Consider the following 23102-nt stretch of genomic DNA (forward strand, 5'->3'; position numbering starts at 1 on the left):
AGGAAATGTGTTCGGTTCATTTTGTTCAAGAAGCTTTGGTTTATTCTAAAGACAGAGACATCAGAAGAATGAATTCCCTTCTTAGCTAAAACATCAGACTGCTCTTGCTCACAGCTGGAAACGCGTCTTGATATAAAAAAAACAAAAAGACAAATCTCCACCTTCAAAAGTCAGGAGGATTGAGTGAGCGGCGTAAGTCGCCTAATTTAAATGACAGCATGAGTGACATCTGCCAAGAGGCTTTAAGCCTCAAAGGATCCCTGAGTGTTGTCACTTTGAAAACGGAAACTGGAAACAGAATACAGCGAGATGAAAAGCTTTGTTTGATGTTTCAATATGACTCTTAACGTGCTGGACGGATATCCAACGCGTCTGATCATCGCTGAGGCCTTTTTTTCCACCGTACTGGCAGCCAGTCTCCACCTGACTAGACACAAAGTCAAGTATCTGAAATAGTTCCACTTAACACTAGTTAAGCAAATCAATGGGAGGTAGAAAAGAGGAAAAAAGAACAGAAATGATTCTTTTATTTCCATCTCTGAGCATGAAGGGCTTTGATTTCTCCTTACTTTGTAGTGAGAGGCATCGCAAGGAATTATCCTTCCCCTTAAGAGTCACTGATCATCCAATAGGTGGGAATAAAGCAGCCTTGCTACACGCTCCCTCTCTCCTTCTCCGCTGTCGTCTTTATTGTGGTGATCAGTCGAAAGCTCGCCTAACACGAGCCGTCTCTGGTTTCCACCTCCCGGGTTTTCCTACTCACTGCCACTGCTGATGTAGCGGAGGTTATGGTGTTAAACACAGAGCTGCTAAACGTTCCCCAAGGTAATAACAGTCAGTGTATATACAGTGCCGTTCTGCAGCAGGAAGTTTCTGGCAAGTGTGGAAGCAATGCAAATGGAGAGAAAGAGGCGAGAGGGAACAGGAAAATTAGCAGGAAAAGCGTCAACAACACACAAAGCAGAAGAATCAACTGAGAAGACGCAAAAACTCCTTCTAGCTCGTGTAGCAGACTGATGAGAAATCCTTAAAACTGACCTGAATGCCTTTGATGTTATGTTTAAAAGGCATAAATGTCTAAAATAAAGTACCTTTGGGATTTTTAAAAAAACACTAAATCAGTGTTTTTACAGCCTTTAAAGAAAATGTTTTGATTTGTTTTTAACCCAAATCCAGTCATACCTAAGACTCTGGATCTCACGTGAGGTAGGACGTCCGACATAAAGCAGCATTTGTCTGTAACATCTACAGGGTTCGTGAGGCAGATGGGACAGTCATGTTCAAAGACTGTTTCCAATCACACCCTTCAAATCATTTGTCCTTCTAACCCTTGTGCTATCCTAGGCACTTGAACATTGGGAGTGGGGTCATCTAGACCCACTAGACAGTGCTCTGAACCTTTTTTCTTCAATGATTTGTGATCTTCACTGGTGTCCATGGATTACATGAAATCTTTCCACCTTTATCCACCTTTGTCATGGTAGGGAGAACACGTCAATGTAAGGGGGGGGTCATCTGGACCCCATAAGATAGCACAGGTGTCTATCGTTTGCAGTTACAAGTGTCTAACGTTTGCAGTTACAACATGACATAGACCGAAGTCTCAAGCTACGTTCACACCGAACACAATTTGGGAGGCAAGGACGTCCAGGTTCAACAAGTCAATGTCCAGACGCGTTGAGAGGTCCTGTGGTGGGTGTGAGTTTCGGGTGGCGCTCGGCGGTAGAACATTTCGGGCGTCACATCACAGCTCCCGCAGTGGATGGTGAAGCTCACCGTACTGGAATAACGTCATGAGCCGAGACACGGAGGAGTGACTGCCGACGCTTTTGAATAAAACCTCAACTGTCAACATCATCAATGTCCTCCATGCATTGACTGTAAATGACATATACAGATGTACAGTCAAAGCTAAAACTTTAAGAAAGTAGCTCCTCCCACAAAAGCTGGTAGCGACAGGTTTACATGTTGAAAAAGCGGCGCTGGACCCAAATCTATCAGGTAAAAATCTCCCGTTATTCGTAAACGCAGCATAAGACTTTAGACCAACCTAACAGGACGTATGACGTAAAGCAGATCTAGTCTGCACATGTGAGGCAAATGAGAGTGTTTCCTATCACATCCTTCAATGCGACTGAAAAGTCTCAAATGTTTCCATCGCAGATGCAACATATCGTAGTAAAGTCTGACCAGACAGAGCGGGTCAGGTCTGTAAGGATTAGTGGCTGATCTACTTTCAGAATTCCACCTTCTACTACTTTTTCCAGATACTTTTTTACTGGTTTTTCATACCAGCTGTCATACCAGTTTCATGGTGGATGAATTTATCCACCGTCATGGTCTCATAAATAATGACCATAAATCATGATCCATCAGCATGGTCTCATAAATGATGCTAGTGCTGCAGCGTTTGGTAGATGGGACGTCTGGATTATCATTCCAGGCCGCTGCTTTGTCTATGCACTGATGCTTCCACGACTCTACAGTCCAATTAAGCTCAAAGCGTCTTGATTTCATCGTTTCAAAAGCAGCATTTCACCACAAAATGATGGCAGAAGCAGCACTCTGTCTGCCGCTCACGCTGTTTGTTTTGTTGGCGATACGCTTTTTGTTCAGTCAATCACTGCCTTAATCCCTGCGCAGTGTTCTTATCAGTAGCACTCACAACTGGACAGAGGCGGAATATTCACGGACACGAGCGACACGGACAAACACTACCAGCATGCTCGCTGCTCAGGCTGGAAATTAGTTTTTTTAACAAAAGTCAGAAAGATGTTTTACTAATATTATACAGATCTTGCAGCCAGGCCAACAGCAGGAACAGTTTTCCCTAATGTGTTCAAAACATGTCAGAGTGAAACCATTTTAAAAAGCAAAATCAGACCAAATCAGCTGCTTTATGGTTAGTCTGTTGGATCACCTAAATGGCGTTAGCATCCAATATTCCCATCATTGATGTCGGTACACTGAATTTCTACAAGAATTGCATTCATTAGGTAGAAAGTTAGTTACATGTATTATTAATACTTAGCGTGAGCCACGGAATGTCCCGGAGAACTGGACATAAGATGTGTTTCTTATAGCAAAATATGAATATTAATAAAAGTTCATGTTTAGAGTCTGATCAAGTTTTTTCTGGGGGGTTACCACCACACAGCTAAAGAGTTTTAGAATGTAATCATGAGAAAAGCCTTAAAAACGTCATCAAATACCAAATTCCTGATAAGACGTTTTCCCAAAAATAATCCCATTTATGAAATAAAATGGCTGACTAAATGTGGTTAGTCAGCCCACTAAAGAATGTCCTCTGCTGATATTAGTGAGTTTTTTTCAGAAGTTCTTTAAGGGAAACTGCAGCTGAATCCCCCTGAAAGCGTCACAGGACGGAGCGTCCGTCAGTCTGCAGAACGGCGAGTAACGCTTAATCTGGAGAAAATCAACAATTTCTCCAGATAACGACATAAATTAACTTGTAATCGTATGAAAACGAGCTTGATTATCTCACGATAACGTAATAATCATCTCGAGATAATGGCAAAATAAAAATTTCAAAACTCTGAGCGACGTATCCCCCCCTCTTTTTCTTAGTATTTTCATCTTCAGCACCTCAGAATGGAGCCGTTTTTTTCCCTCCTTTTATTGGCTGTGGCTGCAGCTCAGCATGACCCCCACTTTTATTTTATTTTATTTTTTTCTGTACTAAGAATAAATTTAGCCTGTCCCGGACATGAAAATGTCAAATACCTAAAATACACCTAGGCTAAATAGCGTATTAATTTTTAATGCCCGCTCATCCTATGCTGCTATTCTCATATCAGGCCTGTCTGCCAACAGCTGTTGCCGGCTCCATCGCTGGGAATTTATCATCCATCTCTCCGAAGGAGGGGAGTGGAGGAGAGAATTTAAAAAAAAAGAGACATTGTGGGACAGATCTGTGTTTTCATGGACCCCCTACCTTACATTTCCATCCTCACTTCCTTACTTTGATATACGAGTGCGATTCAATTACACTAATGTTAAACATAAATTGTTCGGGATGCGTTCCTTTCTGCTGCCCCCCCCCCGCGCTACGGTTCGCGGGGCGAGCTTCCTCATACATAAAAGAGAAACAAGGAGACGAGTGGTGACATTGACACTGGAGGTAGTGACATTGGTGCAGGGGGGGGGGGGAGCAGAGATCTGCTGAAGTGTGGGCGTCGAATGCCACCCATGTGCGTTTTTAGGTGGCATGTGGCGGATGATTATCATAGATTATCACAATCCAGATTGTTACAAGTTCTGTGTGCGCACATAGCAGCAGTGTACTGTAGCCGTGTGACTGTGTGTGCTTAAGACGGAGTGCCTTTGGGGATAAGACTAAATGGTGGGTGAATGACGAACAGTTGGAATGTGTGGACGTGTGCGTGCACCGAAGCTGTGTGTGTTCGTGTCCTTACAGCGGGAGAAGCAAATGCGAAATCTGCTCCCTCCCTCATTTCTGGAATTCTTCCTTCATCGTCGAGATGATTTAGATCCGCAGACGCGTTTAAAAATATATATACGGAAATGGATAAACTCAACCAAAATGCAGATTTTAAACATCATTTCACTGATAGAGTGTACAAATATAAAAATGTTCAGACCCTCGATGGTCGATCATTAATGACGCAATCCGATGAAAACAGTGTTTTTGACAGGTTCTTGTGGCATTTTTCACATGACAGAAATTCAGCTTCAAACTGCTTTTCTGGGTATTTTCTGTAGACAGATTGATGATGGGAAGCAGGAGCAGGCATACTCCGCACCAACAGGCCCACCCACAACTCAGAGGTGAATTTCTAGCAAACTCCTGCCGCTCTTTCTGCAGAAACTATGTCTTCGAAAACGACACAGAGGTTTAGATTTTGGCTAAAAAGTGTCAGAATCAGAATCCAAAAACACTGGGAACGCTTTGAGAATAGATCCAAACGTGGGAATTGGTCCACATGGTACCAGAGTTTGCAGAACCACTTCTGCCAGCCGGACCAGACCAGACTTTGGGTTCAGAAACAGTGAAAACATCTTCGTGGCTTTGAGACTCCATTGATCTACAGTGGGAACCAGTATCCAGTATCCAGGAGAGACCTGGAAAGGACTCCATGACCAAACAAAATCAGCAACTATCATGGTGAACTAGGATCTGATGTGTAAGGAGGACAGAAGTTCACTCCCTTGGAATGTTTTAAACATTTGAATTTATATGTATTTGAGATTGCAGTTGTGTGTTTCACTGTGTTTGTTCATCTAAACAATGAAGTTTCTTAAATATAGTCGATAGATTCATCTTTAGTGGACTGGATGACCAAAGAAAAAATCCATCAGGAAACTGAAGCTGATTCAGAACTCTGCTGCTCGGGTTCTCACAAGAACCCCACAAGTGGACCACAAGAGTCCAGCTCGGAGGTCTGTTTGCCAGAAGATAGACCTTACGGTTCGGTACGGTTCCTGACCCAGTATGAACTAGCCAGACCTCTCCGCTGTCTGGATCTGGTCTTTTGTGAACTCCTAGAGTTCAGACCAAACATGGAGAAGCTGCGTTTAGATTCTATGCTCTACAGATCTGGAACAGCTGAAGCGTTCAAATCCAGGTAAAAGAGCCACCAGTTTTCATTCAAGAGTTGACATCTGGACTATTACTTGAGGAATTCAGTTCTATTAATTCTATTAATCTATTAATTTAGCACTTTGAATACAAATAAACTCGCCTTGTATGAACGTCAAAGATGCTTCAAAACTACGCTGATGAGCTGAGATTTGCTACAAACACCTGAACATTCTCCTGTTTGTCTCAGATCAGTCTCAGTTTGGGTTCAAAGGTCACCAATTCCTCACTAATGACATCTGACCACAGTTTTAGGCTCCCGGTTCCTTCGTGTGACGGTTCTCCAACCGTTCTCAGCCCACGACGTTGACATGAGATTTGCTGTGAAGTGTTTTTCAACCTTAGCAAGGTTTTCCTCATCTTTGATGAGATGATCTCACTGAAGAAAATATTTTTCTGAAATAGTCAAACCTTTTCTTGATCCGGTTTTTAATGAAAAAGTGTGAAAATGTGAGACGATTTGGAGAAGAAAAAAGCAGAATGTGACTTCCAGGGCATACAGATGTCACCAGGAGCCCAGGAGCATTCATGCAATATCAATTCCCTTTGACTTTGAGTGTAATTTGTCAAAAATTTACATATTTTCTAACAATTCTGTGGCTATGTTGTGTTTTTCTGGAGCTGCTTTGCAGCTTCAGGACATGGAGGACTAAAAATAATTGATGAACTCTGTTATCTCCTAGAAACGCTTCAGAAACTCTCAACCTTATCAAGAACATTTGTCTATTTCCTGGTTAAAACTAACCGTTTATTTGATATGAGGCACCTAACAGGTAACGTTCCACGACGTGCTTTTAGGAAATATACCATAAAAATCAATCTTTTTTCAACAATATATAAGACACACTTTGTAGAAACAAACATTATCTACGGGAAATGCTATTTTCTTAATCACCTTGTCATGTTCTGGGTCAAAATGACCCGTTGATACTTGAAAGTCTTTACCACACTTTCCCTGCAGGGGTTAATTAGTGCAATGAACACATAAAATAAAAACTCTTTAAAACATAATTTGAGTTTCTTTATTTTAATGGATTTTATCAACGGGAAATGTTATGTTTTTGCTCAAATTGACTGATTTTCAATTTAAAAATGTAAAATGTTCAAATTTTTTTCCATTTTGAAATTTCTCCTTCAAGGCTTCTTTAGTTTGACTCACAAATTAAATACAAAATATTTCATTGACCTCATTTGTAATTCTAATAGAAACAAACATCGATGGAGAGATTAATATGCGTCTAACTGTGAGGCATGACAGATTATTAGAACCGACATGTTTTTGCAGCTAAGACTCCAGAACTTTTGGGTTCTGAAGTGGAACAATGGACCACGGTTCTGTTCTGGACTCAAACCTGCCTGTTTGTGCTGAAAAAGCCCAAAAAGTCTGAATTCAAACCTAAGAGAGAAGCTTTTCCTCAACAGCAGAGCAGATTCTGGGGTCAAAAAGACCCGGCAAAGGAGAAAACGTACCTTAGTGCACCACCGGCATACTGGTGGACAACCTGTTAGGGTCAAGACGCCTCTAAATGTCAGTCCGGCTCACTGCCGTGGGGGCGGGGCACCTGGGGGGGGAGGCGGACAGGGAGGGAGAGGTGAGGCGCTGGGAAAAAACAGGGGGGATCGATGTCAAAGTGGAAATCTAACAAATTCAGAGAGCTTCAGAGGTCAAGAGAACGCAGCCGAAAAAGGTTAAAGATGAAATCAAAGCCGGCGGCGCTGCGGTGCCCCGGAGGCGCGGCGGAAAATCTATCCCTCCCAGGCAAGGCCACCGCTGACGCGGGGCAGACGAGAAGCTAAATACTGCACGCCACTCGGGGATCTTTCATTTTCAGCCGATCAATACGGGCTTATATTTATCAGGGCCGCCTCTGACAGCCCCCCCACTTGGGTTTGGCACTCCTTCCCGCGCTAAATTGAGAGCCACTGTCAAAAGTGAGACCGTGGACTGCCATTTACCCCCCCCCCCCCCCTTTAAACAGCCAGGTCTGCCTCCTCTTCCTCGCCGCGTCCCCCTGCACCACCGGCTCCACTCTTCATTGTCAAATTTACAGGAATAAATGTGAGAAATGTTGGGGGGCGCCCCGTTAAAAGAACTGTCTGCCTAATCGTCTGCACAACAATATTTGCTGTGAGGCATTCTAAATAGATTATCTCTAGTCCATCTGTGTCATCATTGATTTATAAAGCACTAAGCTTGCTCGGGGAACAGATAGGGCCTCGCCTTCTCCGCTGTTAAAGGAGCCTCCTGTCAGAATCGGGGGCATGGCGGGGGGAACGCCGGTCGCCTAACCTCCCCTCCGAGCATCCGGAAGCAAAAATAGGACGAGTGTGTTTTTCAAAAAAGGGAAGTATGAATCCAAATTTTCTGCATCTTTTTTTGTTTTTGTTTTGTTTGGTGATACAAAGAGATTGGGAGGAGGGGAGGAAGTAAAAAAAAAAAACAAGGGACATGATTAACATATGAATGATATATGCAAATGGTGGGGAGAGAGCAGATGTTGTTGCATTTAATTGACCTATATGTGAATTGCATCCAAACCTTTCAGAGTGTTTTCTGGGCCCGCTCCACACGAGGAGGGAGTGCGGCGGCGGCGGCGGCGACTTCACCCACCAGAAAAGGAAAAAATATATAAAGAATGCAGGAAACCATCCGTGTTTCTGCTCGTCTCAGGGAAAACGGAGAAGTTCTGATGGGAGAGGCCGTCCCCGCCGCGGCGCCCGGCGTTTAAAAACACAAAACGAGATTCCAGGAGGAACCGAAGCTACCAGTTCCAGGCCTCCTCTGAGTGGGGGGTTTTATTTGAATTCCCCTTTTTATTTTCAATCTTTGACAGTTAAGAAAAAAAAACAGACACTTTGGAGAGTGTGACACCAGGAAGCCGCAGGGAAACTTCAGGATTTTTTGCTCCAACAGTCAGATCGTTGAAACAAAAAGTGTTTGCTTTGAAAAGCCGACAGGTTTCAACCCCTTAAAGCAGAATTCCTGACAATTTCTTCACATTTATGCTTTAAAAAATAAAAATGTATGAGCAAAGCATATATAGGTGATTCTAGCAAGTCTAAAAAAGCTGAAAAAAATCAATAAATCTGGCATTAAAGGTTAAAAAATTTCAGCTTGTAAACATATTTCCATGATTGCTTTCTTTAAAGACCCCCCCCCACCACCACCACCACCACCAGCAGCCCAGCACATAGACCCCCCCCCCCCCCCCGATCCCTTCTCTGAATGCACACAGGCATGGACACAGGATTTCCAGGGAATGTCATTAAATTGCATTAAATGGCCTTTTGTCTGGGGGCAGGTCCCCCCCCCCCACAGACACACACATGTGATAATACATGAGGAGCCCACATGTGCTCGCATGAGCATGTGTAAAAGACAGAAAGGGGGGGCAGGAAGGCGGCGTGGACGCTCTCTAACCACCATGACACACACTAATAGAAACGTACCTAATGAAGGACGGGCTTTCGGGGCGCGCTGACATTTCCTCGCCGCGCGGGACGATTTCATATCTGCAAAGTCGAGGGGCCGCTGGACCAAATTGCATCACACGGAGATGCCAGAGGATTAGCATAAAAATTAACACTTAAATTTCAGCTTATTGTCGAGCCCACTCCTGCACCGGCTGCCTCACAACAATCAATTCCTCTTAGAAATCTGATTAGACTCCATGACGCTTATTATCCCAGTCATGTCTGCCTGCCCCCTCCACGAACACACACCGCTGGCAAAGTCAAGGCAGCCGCTTCCCACACTGCCAAGACCTTTGTTTCTGAGGAATTAATTGGAAAATAAATCTAAAGGTGTGGCATTTCTTCTGACAGATGATGCTTCATCTCCCATCCCAGAACATTTGGGTTTTTTATCCTCTATCAGATCCACCACAACCCTGTTTTCCTTTGGCCTAAAAAAAATTAAAAACACAGAAAGACTGAGGACAAAGTTTACAGGTGTGGCCCAAACCCTCAAAATGAAGGTGGCATGCTGAGTTTGTAGAGAATTTTATCAAGAAAAGTGCAGAAAAACTGGAAAAACTGAACAGAATACTAATAAAGATGAAGAGTAGCCTTTGGTTTTAGCGGCTCAATAGGGGGGAAGGTCCATAGCAACCCTATTCTTTTTCATAAATATGTTTGCCAGTTTTCTCATTTTTACTATGAAGTCCATCCATCCATCCATCCATCCATCCATCTTCTTCCACTTATCCAGAACCGGGTCGTGGGAACAGCAGTCTTAGCTATGATAGCCAGACTTCCCTCTCCCGGCCACTTCCTCCAGCTCCTCTTGGGGGGACACTGAGACGTTCCCAGCTCAGCCGAGAGACGTAGTCTCTCCAGCGTGTCCTGGATCTTTCTCAGTGCCTCCGCCCAGTGGGACATCCCTGGAACCCCCTCCTCAGGGAGGCGTCCAGAAGCGGCTTTACTCCAGGCTCTCACCGGGTGACCGACCTTCTCCCCTATCTCTAAGAGAGCGCCCGGCCACCCCATTGAAGAAGCTCATTTCAGCCGCTGGTGTTCTGGACCTCGTTCTTTCGGTCGTGACCCAGAGCTCATGACCATAGGGGAGGATTGGAACCAAGATCAATTGAGAGCTTTGCTTTCTGGCTCAGCTCTCTCTTCACCACAACGGACCGATACAGCGACCACATAACTACGGACGCCGCTCCGATCCGTCTGTCAATCTCACGCTCCGGTCTTCCCTCACTCATGAACAAGACCCAAAGGTATTTAAACTCCTCCACCTGGGGCAGTAACACCCCCCCTCCCCCTGAAACAGGACAGACTACCTTTCTCCAGTACAGAATCATGGCCTCAGACTTAGAACTGGTGTTCGCCCCTGGGCTGAAACCTCAGTCAGAGACCTGTCCCCCACCCGAAGGCAAAGGGACATGACCCTGTTGTCCACCGGGGTTAACTCCAACACTCTCACCATGTGAATCTTCAGAATGGTAGAGAGTCCAACCCCTCTCCCAGGACTTAGAGTCCAGACTGTAAGTGGATGTGAGCCCAACTATTTCTAGCCGGTACCTCTCAACCTCCCGTACAAGCTCAGGCTCTTTCCCTCCCAGAGGGGGGACGTTCAGTGTCCCAAAAGCCAACTTCCATGACCGGGGTTTGGGCTGCCGAGGCACCCGCCTTCGACTGCCACCCAAACCACATTGCACTGGCTCCCTTTGTTGTGGGGCCACTGGGGATTGAGCCCACACTGTTACTTTGGACCGGACCGGGCCCCTGAAAAGAGTCCTGGTCACCAGGCACTCGCCTTAACCCCAGGCCTGGCTCCAGGGTGAAACCCTAACCCTTCTTCTGGCCCCGTTACGCCAAGAAAAAGAACACCTAATAATAATCATAACAATATTAAAAGCATGTTTAGAAGATCATCTCGCTCTTTGCTGCAGCTTTGTTTGTTTACAACAGAACTGGCTATTTCTTCTACTACGGTCGTTTCCGGTATTTTAGAAAGTTCTGCTCATGTCCAAATGATTTGTTCCGACCCAAAGTGTGGCGCATGTAAACGTTTGTTATAATCGGATAAAGCTTTTCTGGGCCCATGAACACAGTTCAATTCTAATCCGATCTTTGATACGATCAAAGATACTTTGCACACGTAACCGCAGCTAACGTTGTCAACAATGATTATTTCTGAAGAACTTGAAGTGTTTCCATGGCAACGCCAGAACCCAGGTTGGTCCGGGTTCTCTGTGAACTATCCCGCATCTTCACCGGGGGAAACACTGGACGTAATCTAAGACCAACAGATACGCTACTCTTTGAAATGGGGGGCGTGACCAGGCGAACTCCCATACATGCTGTCACCATGGCAACCCTGCAACGTTTAGAGGAAACAGCGGTCAGAGCATTGAAAACAAGTTAAAGTCAAATTTTCACAATGGGTCATCAAAGAACGTCACTGCATGCACGAAGTCGGACCGTCACGGGGGCGGAAAAACAAGAAAATATCGCTTTTTCATAGTGTCCCCGCCAAAATAAGAGACTTGTTGCTAAAACATTAAAAACGTCCATTTTTGCTGCTAAAGAAAAGTGCGAATGCATTCTTTCACGAACGCCTGTAAAGGTGAGACGTCCAAGAAAATGGGACGTCTCACCTTTACAGAGGCCCCAGTTTGGAATCTATATGGAATTTGGTCCGTATACAATATGTATGCGACAATTGGAGCCCGCACTGCCTCTGGGCCTGAGGAGGCGTGGCCTGGGGCCTTCAGTGCTGCATGCATCTTTAATTAGATCATACTGACTGTTTTATTAGGAATCTGGTGGTGCCCCCCCCCCCCCCCCCCTTCGGACTGAACCTCTGCCACGGCATTTTTTTCATGTTTACTGCAGAGAGATGGAGGGGGAACGCTCACGAGGCTGTGGCAATAAAAATATTTGTCAATATCCATTCCTGTCGAGGCGCATTGCTCAAGTATGCGCTTAAATCGCGGCGCGCATTGGGTGGTTTTTTTTTTTTTTTTTTTTTTTTTTTTTTTTTTTTTTTTTCAACTTGTCCTGTCCAACAGCTAGGCAGACAGATGAGAGCTGAGGGCCTCTTGGGTTGGACATATTTTACTTTAACAAGAGGGGTTATTAATCTTCAGACAAACCAAAGGTATGTCTGAATAAACCCCTTTTGTAATTGAGGCCAAACTTTATTAATTTCAAACATGTCTGAAAATCTTTGGTGTTGGACCGGACGGAAAAGGAAAGAGGGGAAGAAGAAAGAGGGACGTTAGAGAGAGGGGGGGTAGGGGGTGATAATAGGAGGGGAAAGGGGATAAGACCATGAAGCAGCATAAAGCAACAAGTTTACTGGTTGTTAATCATTATGGTAAGGTTCAAATGTAAAAAAAAACCAAAAAAAAAAAGGGCGGAGCCTGTCCACACACACACTCAAATGTTATAAACACACTTGTTAGTTGCAAAAATGTCCACCTGTCGACATGTACACAAAACAGATAGTGTTCACACGCATACTTATGCCTTAAAACCAACTAGTGTGAAATATTTCCGTCATTCAGTCTGTTGAGCTGACACCTGTGCTCAGGTGAGTGTTTATGTTCTTCTAAAATGGATGGTGGAACGTGAAAAGAAGGAGGGAGAGTGCCCAGCCATCCCCACCCCAAGACCCCCACCGCACCAGCAGCGGCAGCCGGATTCCCCCCAACACCACACGGGAACCGGCAGGGAACAACCGCCGCCCGGGCGACCAAGCCCGCCACCCAGGCCAGGGCCAGCAGGGCCGCCGCAAGGCCCCCAGAGCCAGAGAGCAGGGAGGCACGGAGGGAAAGAGGGCGCCGCCCCAGCCCAACCAGGAGAGCAGCCCCCCCGCCGCGCCGGGAGAACCCAACGCAGGGCCCCACCGGAGAAGGACGCCCACAGCCCCAGACGAGCACCCCACCACCACCCAGGAGTTCCGGGCATCCCCCCGCCCCAACCCCAGGTACGGGCCAGGACCCCCCAAGGGAGACCCACTCCGCACTCCAGGCAGCCATCCGCCCGGCCAACGGTTGGTCCAGGGAGGAGCGAGGCAGGGGCCCGCCGCCCCCGCCCAGGAGGGGGGAACCCCGGGGAAAAAAGAGGGCCCACAAGGGGTGTTGTAAATATGGCCCGACCAGGCTCGGCCACAGTTGGAAATTTGGCGGGGCCCAGCACTCAGGAGCAAGGACCAGAACCCACCCCCCAGGGACACGAACACCCCCGGCTCAGATGTAATGTGAACCCCCCCACCGCGCGGAGAGAGCACCGCCGGGCCCAGGAAGCCAGCACCCCGGGGACACAGCCGCCGTTGCAAAGGGGCCCGTACCCCCCACCAGGGAAGAGGCAGGGGACAGATGGTCCTAGGTCCCACCTTCCTTGCAAAATGTGTGTGCGTGTATGTGTGTTTGAGAGAGTGTGTGTGTGCATGTGTGTGTGTTTATGTTGGGATGTATATATTGAGGGGGGAGGGGTGTGTGTACTAAGGGGGGTGCGGTTAAAATTGGCGGGTAGGGCACTAAGGGGACGTCTCCTGATTACTCACAGTGACGTCCCCTCACCCTCCCCACCAAGGGGCCCTAAATGTCTAAGGTGCGGTTAAAATTGGCGGGTAGGGTGCTAGGAGGACATCCGCTGCTTGCTGGCAGTGATGTCCAAGCACCCCCCCTACCAAGGGCCCTACATGTCTAAGGTGCAAATAAAACCGAAAGAGGGGGGGCCCACTCCATACGGCAACCACAGGAGGGGGGTCACTGCCTAGTAAACCCCCCCCCCCAAGGCTCATCGCAGGCTAAGCCCCCCACCCCCTCACCCTATTATGAGGTTATATGAGGAAGGGGGTAAGTTGGGGACAGATGATAGACTGTCCCCCGGTGGTCAAACAGCCGTCCCCCGCCCCCCCCCCCAGCAAGGGGGCCAGGCCCACCCAGCCCCGGGGCCCCACCCCCGGAGGCGCAGACACCCCAGGCCCAGCACCACCACCCCCACACAGAGAGAGGGGAGCCAGAAAGCGCCGGCCCCCCCCGGAGCAAGCCCCGGCCCCCACCCCCAAACGCCGGCCCTAGAAGAGCTCTGGTCAGGCCTCGACGGGACCGAGGCAGCCAACCGGCCGGGGAAACCGCCGATGGCCTCAGCGGAGACCCCGACCCGTCAACCCCCCCTGCCCCGTACCAATAGTGGCCCCCCCCCTCCCCCAGAATGCCCCCCCACAGGACAGGGCCGACAAGACCCCCACCCCACCCCACCCCCAGACCCCGCAGCCGAAGCGGATGACACCCAGAGCGACCGGGGGCCCCAAGAGGGTTGTCCCGTCCCGCCCCAGAGCCAGGGAAGGGCCGATCCCAGCCCCAGGTGTAGACGGGAAGCCCATCCAGCGCCGCTGGGCCCCCCCCCCCCGAGCAGCGCCCCCCGCCAACCCCCCCCAGCACAGGCAAAGGGACCACCCCCCCAAGCCAAGCCAGACCACCACCCCACCCCCCCCACCACGCACCCCCACACCCAAGCCCAGAGGACCACGCAGCGCCCCAGGCCGCCCCACCCAGGCGCCGGACCCGACCCCCCGACCAACGGAGCCCCCACCACCCCCGGCCAGGCACCGGAGGCCCCGACCCCCACCCCGGCCCACGGCAGAAGGGCAAGGAGCAGCGACGACCATGCCCCCCCCACCCCCTAAGTCACGGAGTTAGCTATGGGAGACCAGAGAGACCGAATTCTTTCAAAGTTACTTGAACTTTGGGCTGACATTTTTTCCAAGCTGATATGATCAAGCAGCAGATTTCTGTGTTGACTTATATTTATATTTTTTTTGCTTTTCCAATTTATTAAAATAGTTTTTTTAGCAATGCAAAGAGTTATGAAAATGATAGAGCCTAATCCTCCTTCTACATCGATGGCACTCATGTCACCAAGCACACAAAGTGACGGTGAAGCTGTGATTGAAACCTTAAGCCAGACTGATAGATCGGCACATACCTGCTGCCAGAGAGCCTGGACAGGCGTGCAGAACCATAGTGCATGCATGTAATTGTCGGGTAGATTACTGTCACAGTGCTGACAAATGTCTGAGTTACTGAGACCCATCTTGAACATCCTCTGTCCAGTGTAGTAAATTCTGTGAAGAGTTTTGAAATGGATTAGCTGCAGATTTGGATTTTTTGTCATTTTAAAGGTGTTTAGACAAAGTTCTGACCAAAAACTTTCATCTGTGCTGATGCTCAAATCCGCATCCCATTTTGTTGTCGGAAGTGAAATATTGTTATCTAAATTACATAAAAGTTTGTATATTTTGGAGAGAGTTTTATTCATTGAGAAATTGATCAGAGTGATAACTACATCTGGTAGCTTTAAATCGTTGTCTCTGTATTTAAACTTTTTAGTAATAATTGATTTAAGTTGCTGATATTCCAAGAAGTTATATATTCCATGTTTGTCTTGAAGTTCCTGGGGAGTTATGAATCTTCTATCAATAATTATGTGCTCTAGTTGTTTTATGCCCCCTGCTTGCCAAGCTGGGAAGTGGATAATTTTTTTGTTTATGAGGATGTCTGGGTTGTTCCAGATGGGTGTCATTTTGCACGGTTGAATTGATGATTTTGATATTTTGAGAAATTCCCACCAGGCTGTTAAAGTGGCATTTATATTAATACTTTTGAAACAATCCTGTTTTTTAACTATTTGACTAATAAATGGAAGATCTGACAGGTTGATCTTTCCACATAACGCCTGTTCCAAGTCTAACCATGAGTTGGTTTCTGGATTATTTTTTAACCATTTTAAGATGTATTGTAATCTATTTGCAAGAAAGTAATTGTGGAAGTTAGGTAATTCTAATCCTCCACAGCTTTTTGCAGATTTTAAAGTTTTTAGACTAATTCTTGCAGGTTTATTGTTCCATAGAAAGCTTGATATGGATGAGTCTAATGTTTTGAACCATTTTAATGGCGGTTGTGTGGGAATCATTGAGAAGAGATAATTAACTTTGGGTAAGATTTTCATTTTAACCGTGGCTACCTTGCCCATAAGGGACAAAGGCAGGTTGGTCCAGCGTGTTAGGTCGTCCTGTATGTTTTTCAGTAATGGGGTGTAGTTTAGCAGCACCAGTTCTGATATTTTGGGGGAAAAATAAATACCTAGATATTTTATATTGCCTGATTTAACTGGTATTGTGAGTCCTTGCTCCGCATTGGGTGGTTTTGGTAAGACTCTTGATTGTTTAGACAAACGGCATTTCATCACATCCAGATGTCTTGAAGCTGCGCTCAGCCGCCATCGCTGCTCTCCAAGCCCCGGCCTGAATGTATACAAACATCTCCTCAGAGCCGCATTCCTCATCTGGGGCTGCGAGCGTCACTTCTCTGAAACCCTCAGCTCTGGTTCTTGGGTTCCGCTCGGCCACGAACGCCGCTGATGGAGCGCGGGACGAGTGGCGGTGAGGCCCGAGGCACAAAGGGTCCCGAGCGCGGACACCCACCGGGGGCCGAGAGAGGAACAAATCGTCTGATGTTGTAAGTGGATAACAACGGCTCCTGCTATGCGGCGGCGGAGGCGCAGAATAATTCAAACCAGCTACTCCCCACGCTCCCGCTCCTCCCGCCGCCCCTCCATTCTTATGTTAACACGGCTAAAGCGGCGAGGGCCACCCAGCAGCACAGAGCCCGACTTAAGTCCACACTTCAGGAAAAATAATCCACCCCTGCATCAGGACTGCCCGGCCCGCACGGAGCTGGAGGGGGGGGGGGGGGTGAAACGGATCCAGGGAGGATCCTCTCCTGCGCCTTTAAGGAGTATTACAGAGTTTTCAGGAATAATAAACTTAACGGGGCTACTTTCCCTTTCAGTTAATGCCACGCGGGGGCCAGGAGGGGCCTTTAAACGCAGAGTAAACACTGCTTTCTTTGTTGAAGGAGCCGCTCCGTTGTGTTTTTCTGCTGGACCCCCCCCCCACACACACACACACACACACACACACACACGTTTTCCTCTTTGTCTTTGCAGCCTCAGAACTACGGAGTCGTGTTTGTTCTCCAAACAGCACATGTGAGGTGCACACCTCGCCGATGGTTTATAGGTTCAAATCCCCCAGAATGAGAGACAGAGCAGAGGGACGAGCCAGAGTCATATTTTATACCAGCGGTTTATTTTAATGGAGGGGGGGGCTTGTAATTAACGCAGCATGTCCTCTATCTCCCAGCCATCTATGCCAGGGCCTTTATTTAAACAACTTTATTGTGAACTGTTTGCGTTCTCAGCGCTCGGGCCGGGCCCACACACAGAATATTATTTCATACTTCAAGGTGGGGGGGTTGGAGGAGTTTACACTCTGAGCAGTTATTGTTTTTGATTACAGCGAGGCTCTTTCTTAAAACAGATCAGGAGCAGGACGCGCCAGCCCCCACCCACCCCCCCACCCAGCTGAAGATGTGAAGGCCTGTTTACTGGGGGGGGGGGTCCTCCAGCACGTTCTGGGTCAGATTTACGAGCAGGACGCTGAAGTGCGAGCACCTGCAACCCTCAGGAGACGCAGGTCCTGGTTCAGGTCCAGGTCCTGGTTCAGGTTCAGGTTCAGGTTCAGGTCCTGGTTTTGGGCTGTCGGTTCACCGTCCGCCGTAAAAACCAACGTTTAAGGAAATAAAAGGATGTGTTTCCAGTAAAATAATCGAATCAATAAAGTTTTTTCATAGGAAATAATCTCAACTTTTTAAATCAGGAATTCTTTGAAAGACCGTTTTTCTTCTCCCAACTGGCAGATTTTTTTTTCTCATTTAAAGAAAACATTTCTCTAAGTTTTTAAAGTGTATCCACTCAGACTAAACCAACGCGGTGGCCTTGTGCTAGAGTGTCCGCCCTGAGACTGGTAGGTCGTGGGTTCAAACCCATAATCGTACCAAAGAATAAAAATGGGAACCAGAGGCTGCCTGATTAACATTTAGCATAAAGGGGGGGGGGGGGGGGGGGGGGTTTGGGGGGCGTAAGGGCTGCACCTTGGTGTAGTGGTTAGCACTCTTGCGTCGCAGCAAGAAGGTCCTGGTTCAAATCCCAGCTGGGATCTTTGTGTCTGGAGTTTATGCGTGTGTTTTCTGTACCGCACAGCTAAATATTTTAAAAATAAGAAACAGGAGTGGAAACAGCTTCATGTTTCAGTTCCCTTTAAAAGATCTATCCAGTCTGTAAGAACAAAGATCTAATCTTTCATCATTTGCTGGAATTAGACATGAGGGGCAAAAACTCAACACTTTTACCCCCAACATGCAGGGAAAGACTGGAGAGGAGCAGGAAAAAAAAACACATTTCTCCTCCTCTCCTTCATCTCTGGGCTCTCTTTCAGTTTTTCCTCTGTCTCCTGCACCCCCCCCCCCCCACCACCACCACCACACCTCCCTCCTCCATGAAGGAGAGAGGTTTTAAAAGCATAGAGTGAAGCGGAGACACTTCTTTAGCTCAGCGGAGGCCAAACAGATCGAAGACGAGGAGCGTCCGGCTGCAGCGCCAAACCTCAGGGGAGGGCCCGTCCCGCCTGTCCTGGTCCACCATCTTTGACCCACCCCCCAAGGAAAATGTCCCTTAGATCAGGATCTTTCAAACTGTTCCAGAATTGCTGAATCAGCAGAACAAAGAATGAAGTTTGACTGAAATTGAATGAAAAGTAACAGCAGCCAGGATTGGCTGCAGCAACCTCATGACCCCAAAAGGGGGATTAAGGAGGTTTGGGAATGGATGGAATAAGGATCTCCATCAAACACAAACCTGAACCCGAACTCACCAAACTCTGGATTTCACATCCGTCTGTGAGGATTCAAACCAAACAGCAGCAGCTCTTCTGAGAAAAGCATCACAGATGTTTTCTTCCCTGCTCTACTTCCTGCTGACTCAGCTGATTTACACCTGGGTCAGGTGTGATGTCCTCACACCAAAATGGAGATGTTTGACCGTGGCGTCCAGTAGAAACCTTCAAGAAACGTGCAATAAACTTTAGCTGCATTTGTTTGACAAAACAGCAGTTGCTATGGCAACAAAGTACACAGAAGTGAGTTAAAGTTCCGTTTTTTCTCTCCCTGTAATAAGTATTTGGTACATTTGGGGTTACATTAGCAAACAAAAAGTTATCTTTTATGACATTACAGCTGAACCGTGTCATTTCCAGACGCTCTGTTCACTTTATCTCTTCAATCACTCGCGTTCTGACAACTTGTTCTTCTCAGATTCAGATTTATGTGCAGCTTTAAGCTTCACGTGAGAACGACCCGGGCAAAAGTCTGTGCAGGCACTCTGGGGAAAAAAAACAGCAAAGAACATCACAGGACTCAGAAAATAAGAGTTTAATTACATCAACCGTATCCTCAGCAATAAACGTGCCTCTGAGAGAAATGGATGATTGCATCAGTAATGCATGCATGCCACACGCAGTCGATGTTATCTTGCAGGTTTTGTTTTCCAGAGAGCTGCACGGTTGAAAAAAAAAAAAAAAAGTGCTGCAAAAACAGCAGGTCAGTCGTTTTTTAAGTTTGGTTTGTTGTGGCAGCAAATGAGATGTGGAGTGACTGGCAACTGCGGCTGAAAGGTCACATCAGAAAATGAGAATCATGCCTTCACTCATTTATTTTCCCTCCTCTCCTCTTTAAAGCCATTTCCCCTTTAATCTCCACATGCAACACTTACGGGTTTGGAGTTCTGCAGAAAAAGAAGCCGGCTTTGATTCCGCGTGAAAGGGAGACGTAAGAAGTTCAGTGACAAATAAAAAAAAAGCTGAAAATAGCCGGATCTGCCTTTTTTAAGCCGCAGGTTCCTTCAATCGTGGAACAGCAGAAGCATCAGACGGAACCCAAAGGTTGAGAGGCGAGACGCGTCTTCTGACAAGTAACATGCTTTTTTCTTCAGTGCCTCAGAGCGTTCCTGTCAACTGATGTGTGATTAAACCACTTTAACCTCTCTGGGCTGTGCAGCCTCATGGCTGTGTTCACATGTGCAGCACTCAGCTCTGCCTTTAACAAGACCCACTCCCAGAGACGGATGCCTCTGAGCCGTTTAGCCTTCAAATGCTCCCTCATTTAGGGAGTCGTCACGTCTGGGAGTCCTCAGGGATCCGACTCGGAGCTTGAAGAGTTTGTCACCAACTTCACAAGCTGCAGTCGGCACATCCGTGGGTAAAAAATGACGAGAACCAAACGATGGAGGTGTCCTCTCACCGCGCTGCCCGCTTCCATTTCTGGGATTTGAACTCACAACCTCGTTTGGACTCTTGAAGGAAACTAAGGCCGCGTCATACGTACATTTTGAACAGATGAAAATTGGTCATACGTGGAAATAGTCTGAAAAATTTTGGTATGTGAAATCTTCACAAATGTCTCACAAATAAACCACGGAAAGAACACGTAAATCATCGTAGAACATGAACCGTGTGTGATATTTGTGCTGTTTATATGTAATTCGTTAGTGATTCCTGCGTCACTTCTGTAATATGAACGTCGTATGCGCGACATCAAAGCTATACATTGGTTGACCATGTGTGAAAAGTCGGTTAGACATACGTGGAACGATCGTGGAAAGACACAAATTTGCATATCTCACTAAAATCACACACAGTTGCGTAAGATTTATGCAATAATTGGGATCTGTCCACAAATTTTAAACAGCTCAAAACCAAATTCACGTAAATTCACGACGGACATCTGCGCACATGGACGAATGATGAATGCAAGAAACACGTATAATTCACATATATGACGAAAGATCAGAAAATTGGTCGTGGAAAAGGCACAGATGTGGGGAGAACCACCGCCTGCTGTTTCATAGCCAAAAAAGCCGGACTTTGGTCTCAAATCTGAAACCAAGCTATGATTAAACCCGTTTCCTGAACCCCGTCTGTCGTGAGAGAGCTGGACCGATCGAGTGTGGCGTCATCAGTAGAAAACGCTTAACCTCCGGCTCCGACCGAACGAACCAGGCGTGGTCAGTGAGCGGTGGTTGGTCCGAGTCAGTCCCAATTTCCAAGGAAACCACTCTCACCAATCAGGAGTAAGCTTGTTGGAAGGCCACACCCCTATCACTAGAAAGTGGGCTACGAGAAATCTGTCAATCAAGCATTTTCAACATTTGACATGGGTACCAGCAGGCTCCACCTACTTTTATTGATGCATCTGATAGGTCAGTTTATAACTTAAATAACTTAACTTAAGTTAAGTTTAAAACTTAAATGACCTCTGACCAATAGAAAGACAGTAACAGCTGTAAAAGTCTCTGGGATTTTGGCTACTTCCTGTTTGGAACACCGGGGGGGGGGCCTCAGTCTGGTTCTCAAATACAGTCGATGACTGAAAAAGAGAGATTTTTCTTCGATTCTGGACTGGGTCATCTCAGCAGCAGAAACATGGCGTCCGCTTGGTGACCCGAGGGGTCATCGAGCGACCTTTAACTTAGTGAAGTCACGCCTCAACCCGGATGAGGAAGAGACCAAAAATGGATCATCAGGCCATTTTGGGATCAAATTAAACCGACTTTCCTCCCTAAAAACTTGAAAGCGCTCTCTCATTTGGGCAAATCCGCTTTTTGACCATCTGCTTTGGTCCGAGCGTTTCCGGGCGACTGAGCGGCGAACGGAGACGACATCAGGAAGCACTCCGGCTCACCTGCCGTTCAGGACCGTTTACAACCGGTTCCTGCACAGACAGATCAGTGGAGGAAGGTAAGAATCAACCCCGGCTCAACTCCCGAGCGTGGCTCCTCCCCCCTCGCTCCTCATAACTGGAAGTATAAAACACGGAGGCGATGACTGGCCTGGATCGATAGCATTAGCGCTAATGCTTTGTCGTCATCGGACCGCTCACAGACCTCACGCGTCCCCGCAGAGCGCTGCCCCCCCTCTCTGACAGACAGCGCCGCCGGGGAAATGGGGAGCGTGCACGGGGAGCGTGCACGGCGTGCGGAGAAAGACCCCTGAGCCACGGGAAACGGTGTGTCACATAAGCTCCATCACCAGGCTGCTTTATTGAGCCTGGCATGGGTCAGACCCCCACTGTCATCTTCAAATATGCCTGCCACCTGCTCCCACACGCACACACATGCACACACACGCACGCCGGAGCGTGGACCCACTCCGCCCCCCGCCCCCACAGGCATGGTTAAGTGCACCAATGGCTGAATCGTGCCTGTTTGTGTGTGTTCCCTGATGGAGATAAGTGCGAGCGGTTAGGAGGGAACAGATGTCCGCTGGCGGCGGCTGCCAGGAAGACCCAACAAACACCTTCCTGTCCAAACGCAGGCAGACACCGCCGCCGCCGCCGCAGCCCACAGCTGATGGAGACATTACCCGCTGCAGAGTAACAAACAAAATGGCGCCGGTAACAAGATCTGCAAGATTAAACCTTAGTGGTGACTGACACCTCTACAGAGGCTGACCTCCGACCCCCAAGATGAGTTGAGGAAATTTCCCCTTAGGCCTGCCTGAGCGGTGGTGTGTGGCTCCGCCTCTCCCGAGCGGGCCTGTGCGGCGTTAACCCCGAGGTTCAAGAGCAATCTGCAGCCAATTAAGTGCCTGACTGCGAGGGCCGGCGTCCACCAATCAGACCTGACGGGAGGCTTTGAGAGCGGCGTGTGTGGCGGCCGAGCGCCGCCGCCGCGATGTTTACAGTGCAGCTTTGAGCGCTGGTAACAATTACGCGTCAGGGAGCTCATGTGAGGGTTTAAAAGTTCACCCCACCGCCGGTGAGCTGAAAGCGCCGCAGGTCGGCGCTCCGGCGGAAAATGCCTCGCAGGAAGAGGAGTGCCTGCTCTGACCTGGAGGACAGTAAAAACCAGCGACTGAAGGCAAAGTTTCTCCAGAAGCGTAGCAGAGGTTGAACGCCCCCTCCCCACTCCTCTCTCCCTTACCTGCACCCCCTCCCCCCTCCCAGCCCAGGCCATCCATCAGCGGCGAGCAGAGAGGATCAGGCCTGGAGTAATGAGCCGTGGGCCCCCTTACACGTGTTGATGCGCCGCTAAATAAGATCAATTTACCTTGACTACTGCCACCGCG

At 47.8% G+C, this 23102-nt stretch overlaps 1 protein-coding gene across 17 annotated transcripts in view; it reads right to left on the minus strand.

Moving 5' to 3' along the window:
- The window catches only part of znf536 (zinc finger protein 536), a 336911-nt gene that overhangs the window by 97157 nt on the left and 216652 nt on the right, over positions 1-23102 (minus strand). For 9 of the 17 annotated variants that reach the window (XM_078944692.1, XM_078944693.1, XM_023953729.2 and 6 more), the window contains one exon: positions 7091-7182. The exons of 7 other annotated variants lie outside the window; for them this stretch is intronic. The gene's annotated coding sequence lies outside the window, so the exon portion shown is untranslated. Of the gene's footprint in view, positions 1-7090; positions 7201-23102 lie in introns of those variants that run through there. One more of the 17 variants, XM_078944694.1, reaches the window with a different exon arrangement.

Source organism: Oryzias latipes, chromosome 3, assembly GCF_053564925.1.
Source record: "Oryzias latipes strain Hd-rR chromosome 3, Olatipes_Hd-rR_3.1".
NCBI classification, from domain to species: domain Eukaryota; kingdom Metazoa; phylum Chordata; class Actinopteri; order Beloniformes; family Adrianichthyidae; genus Oryzias; species Oryzias latipes.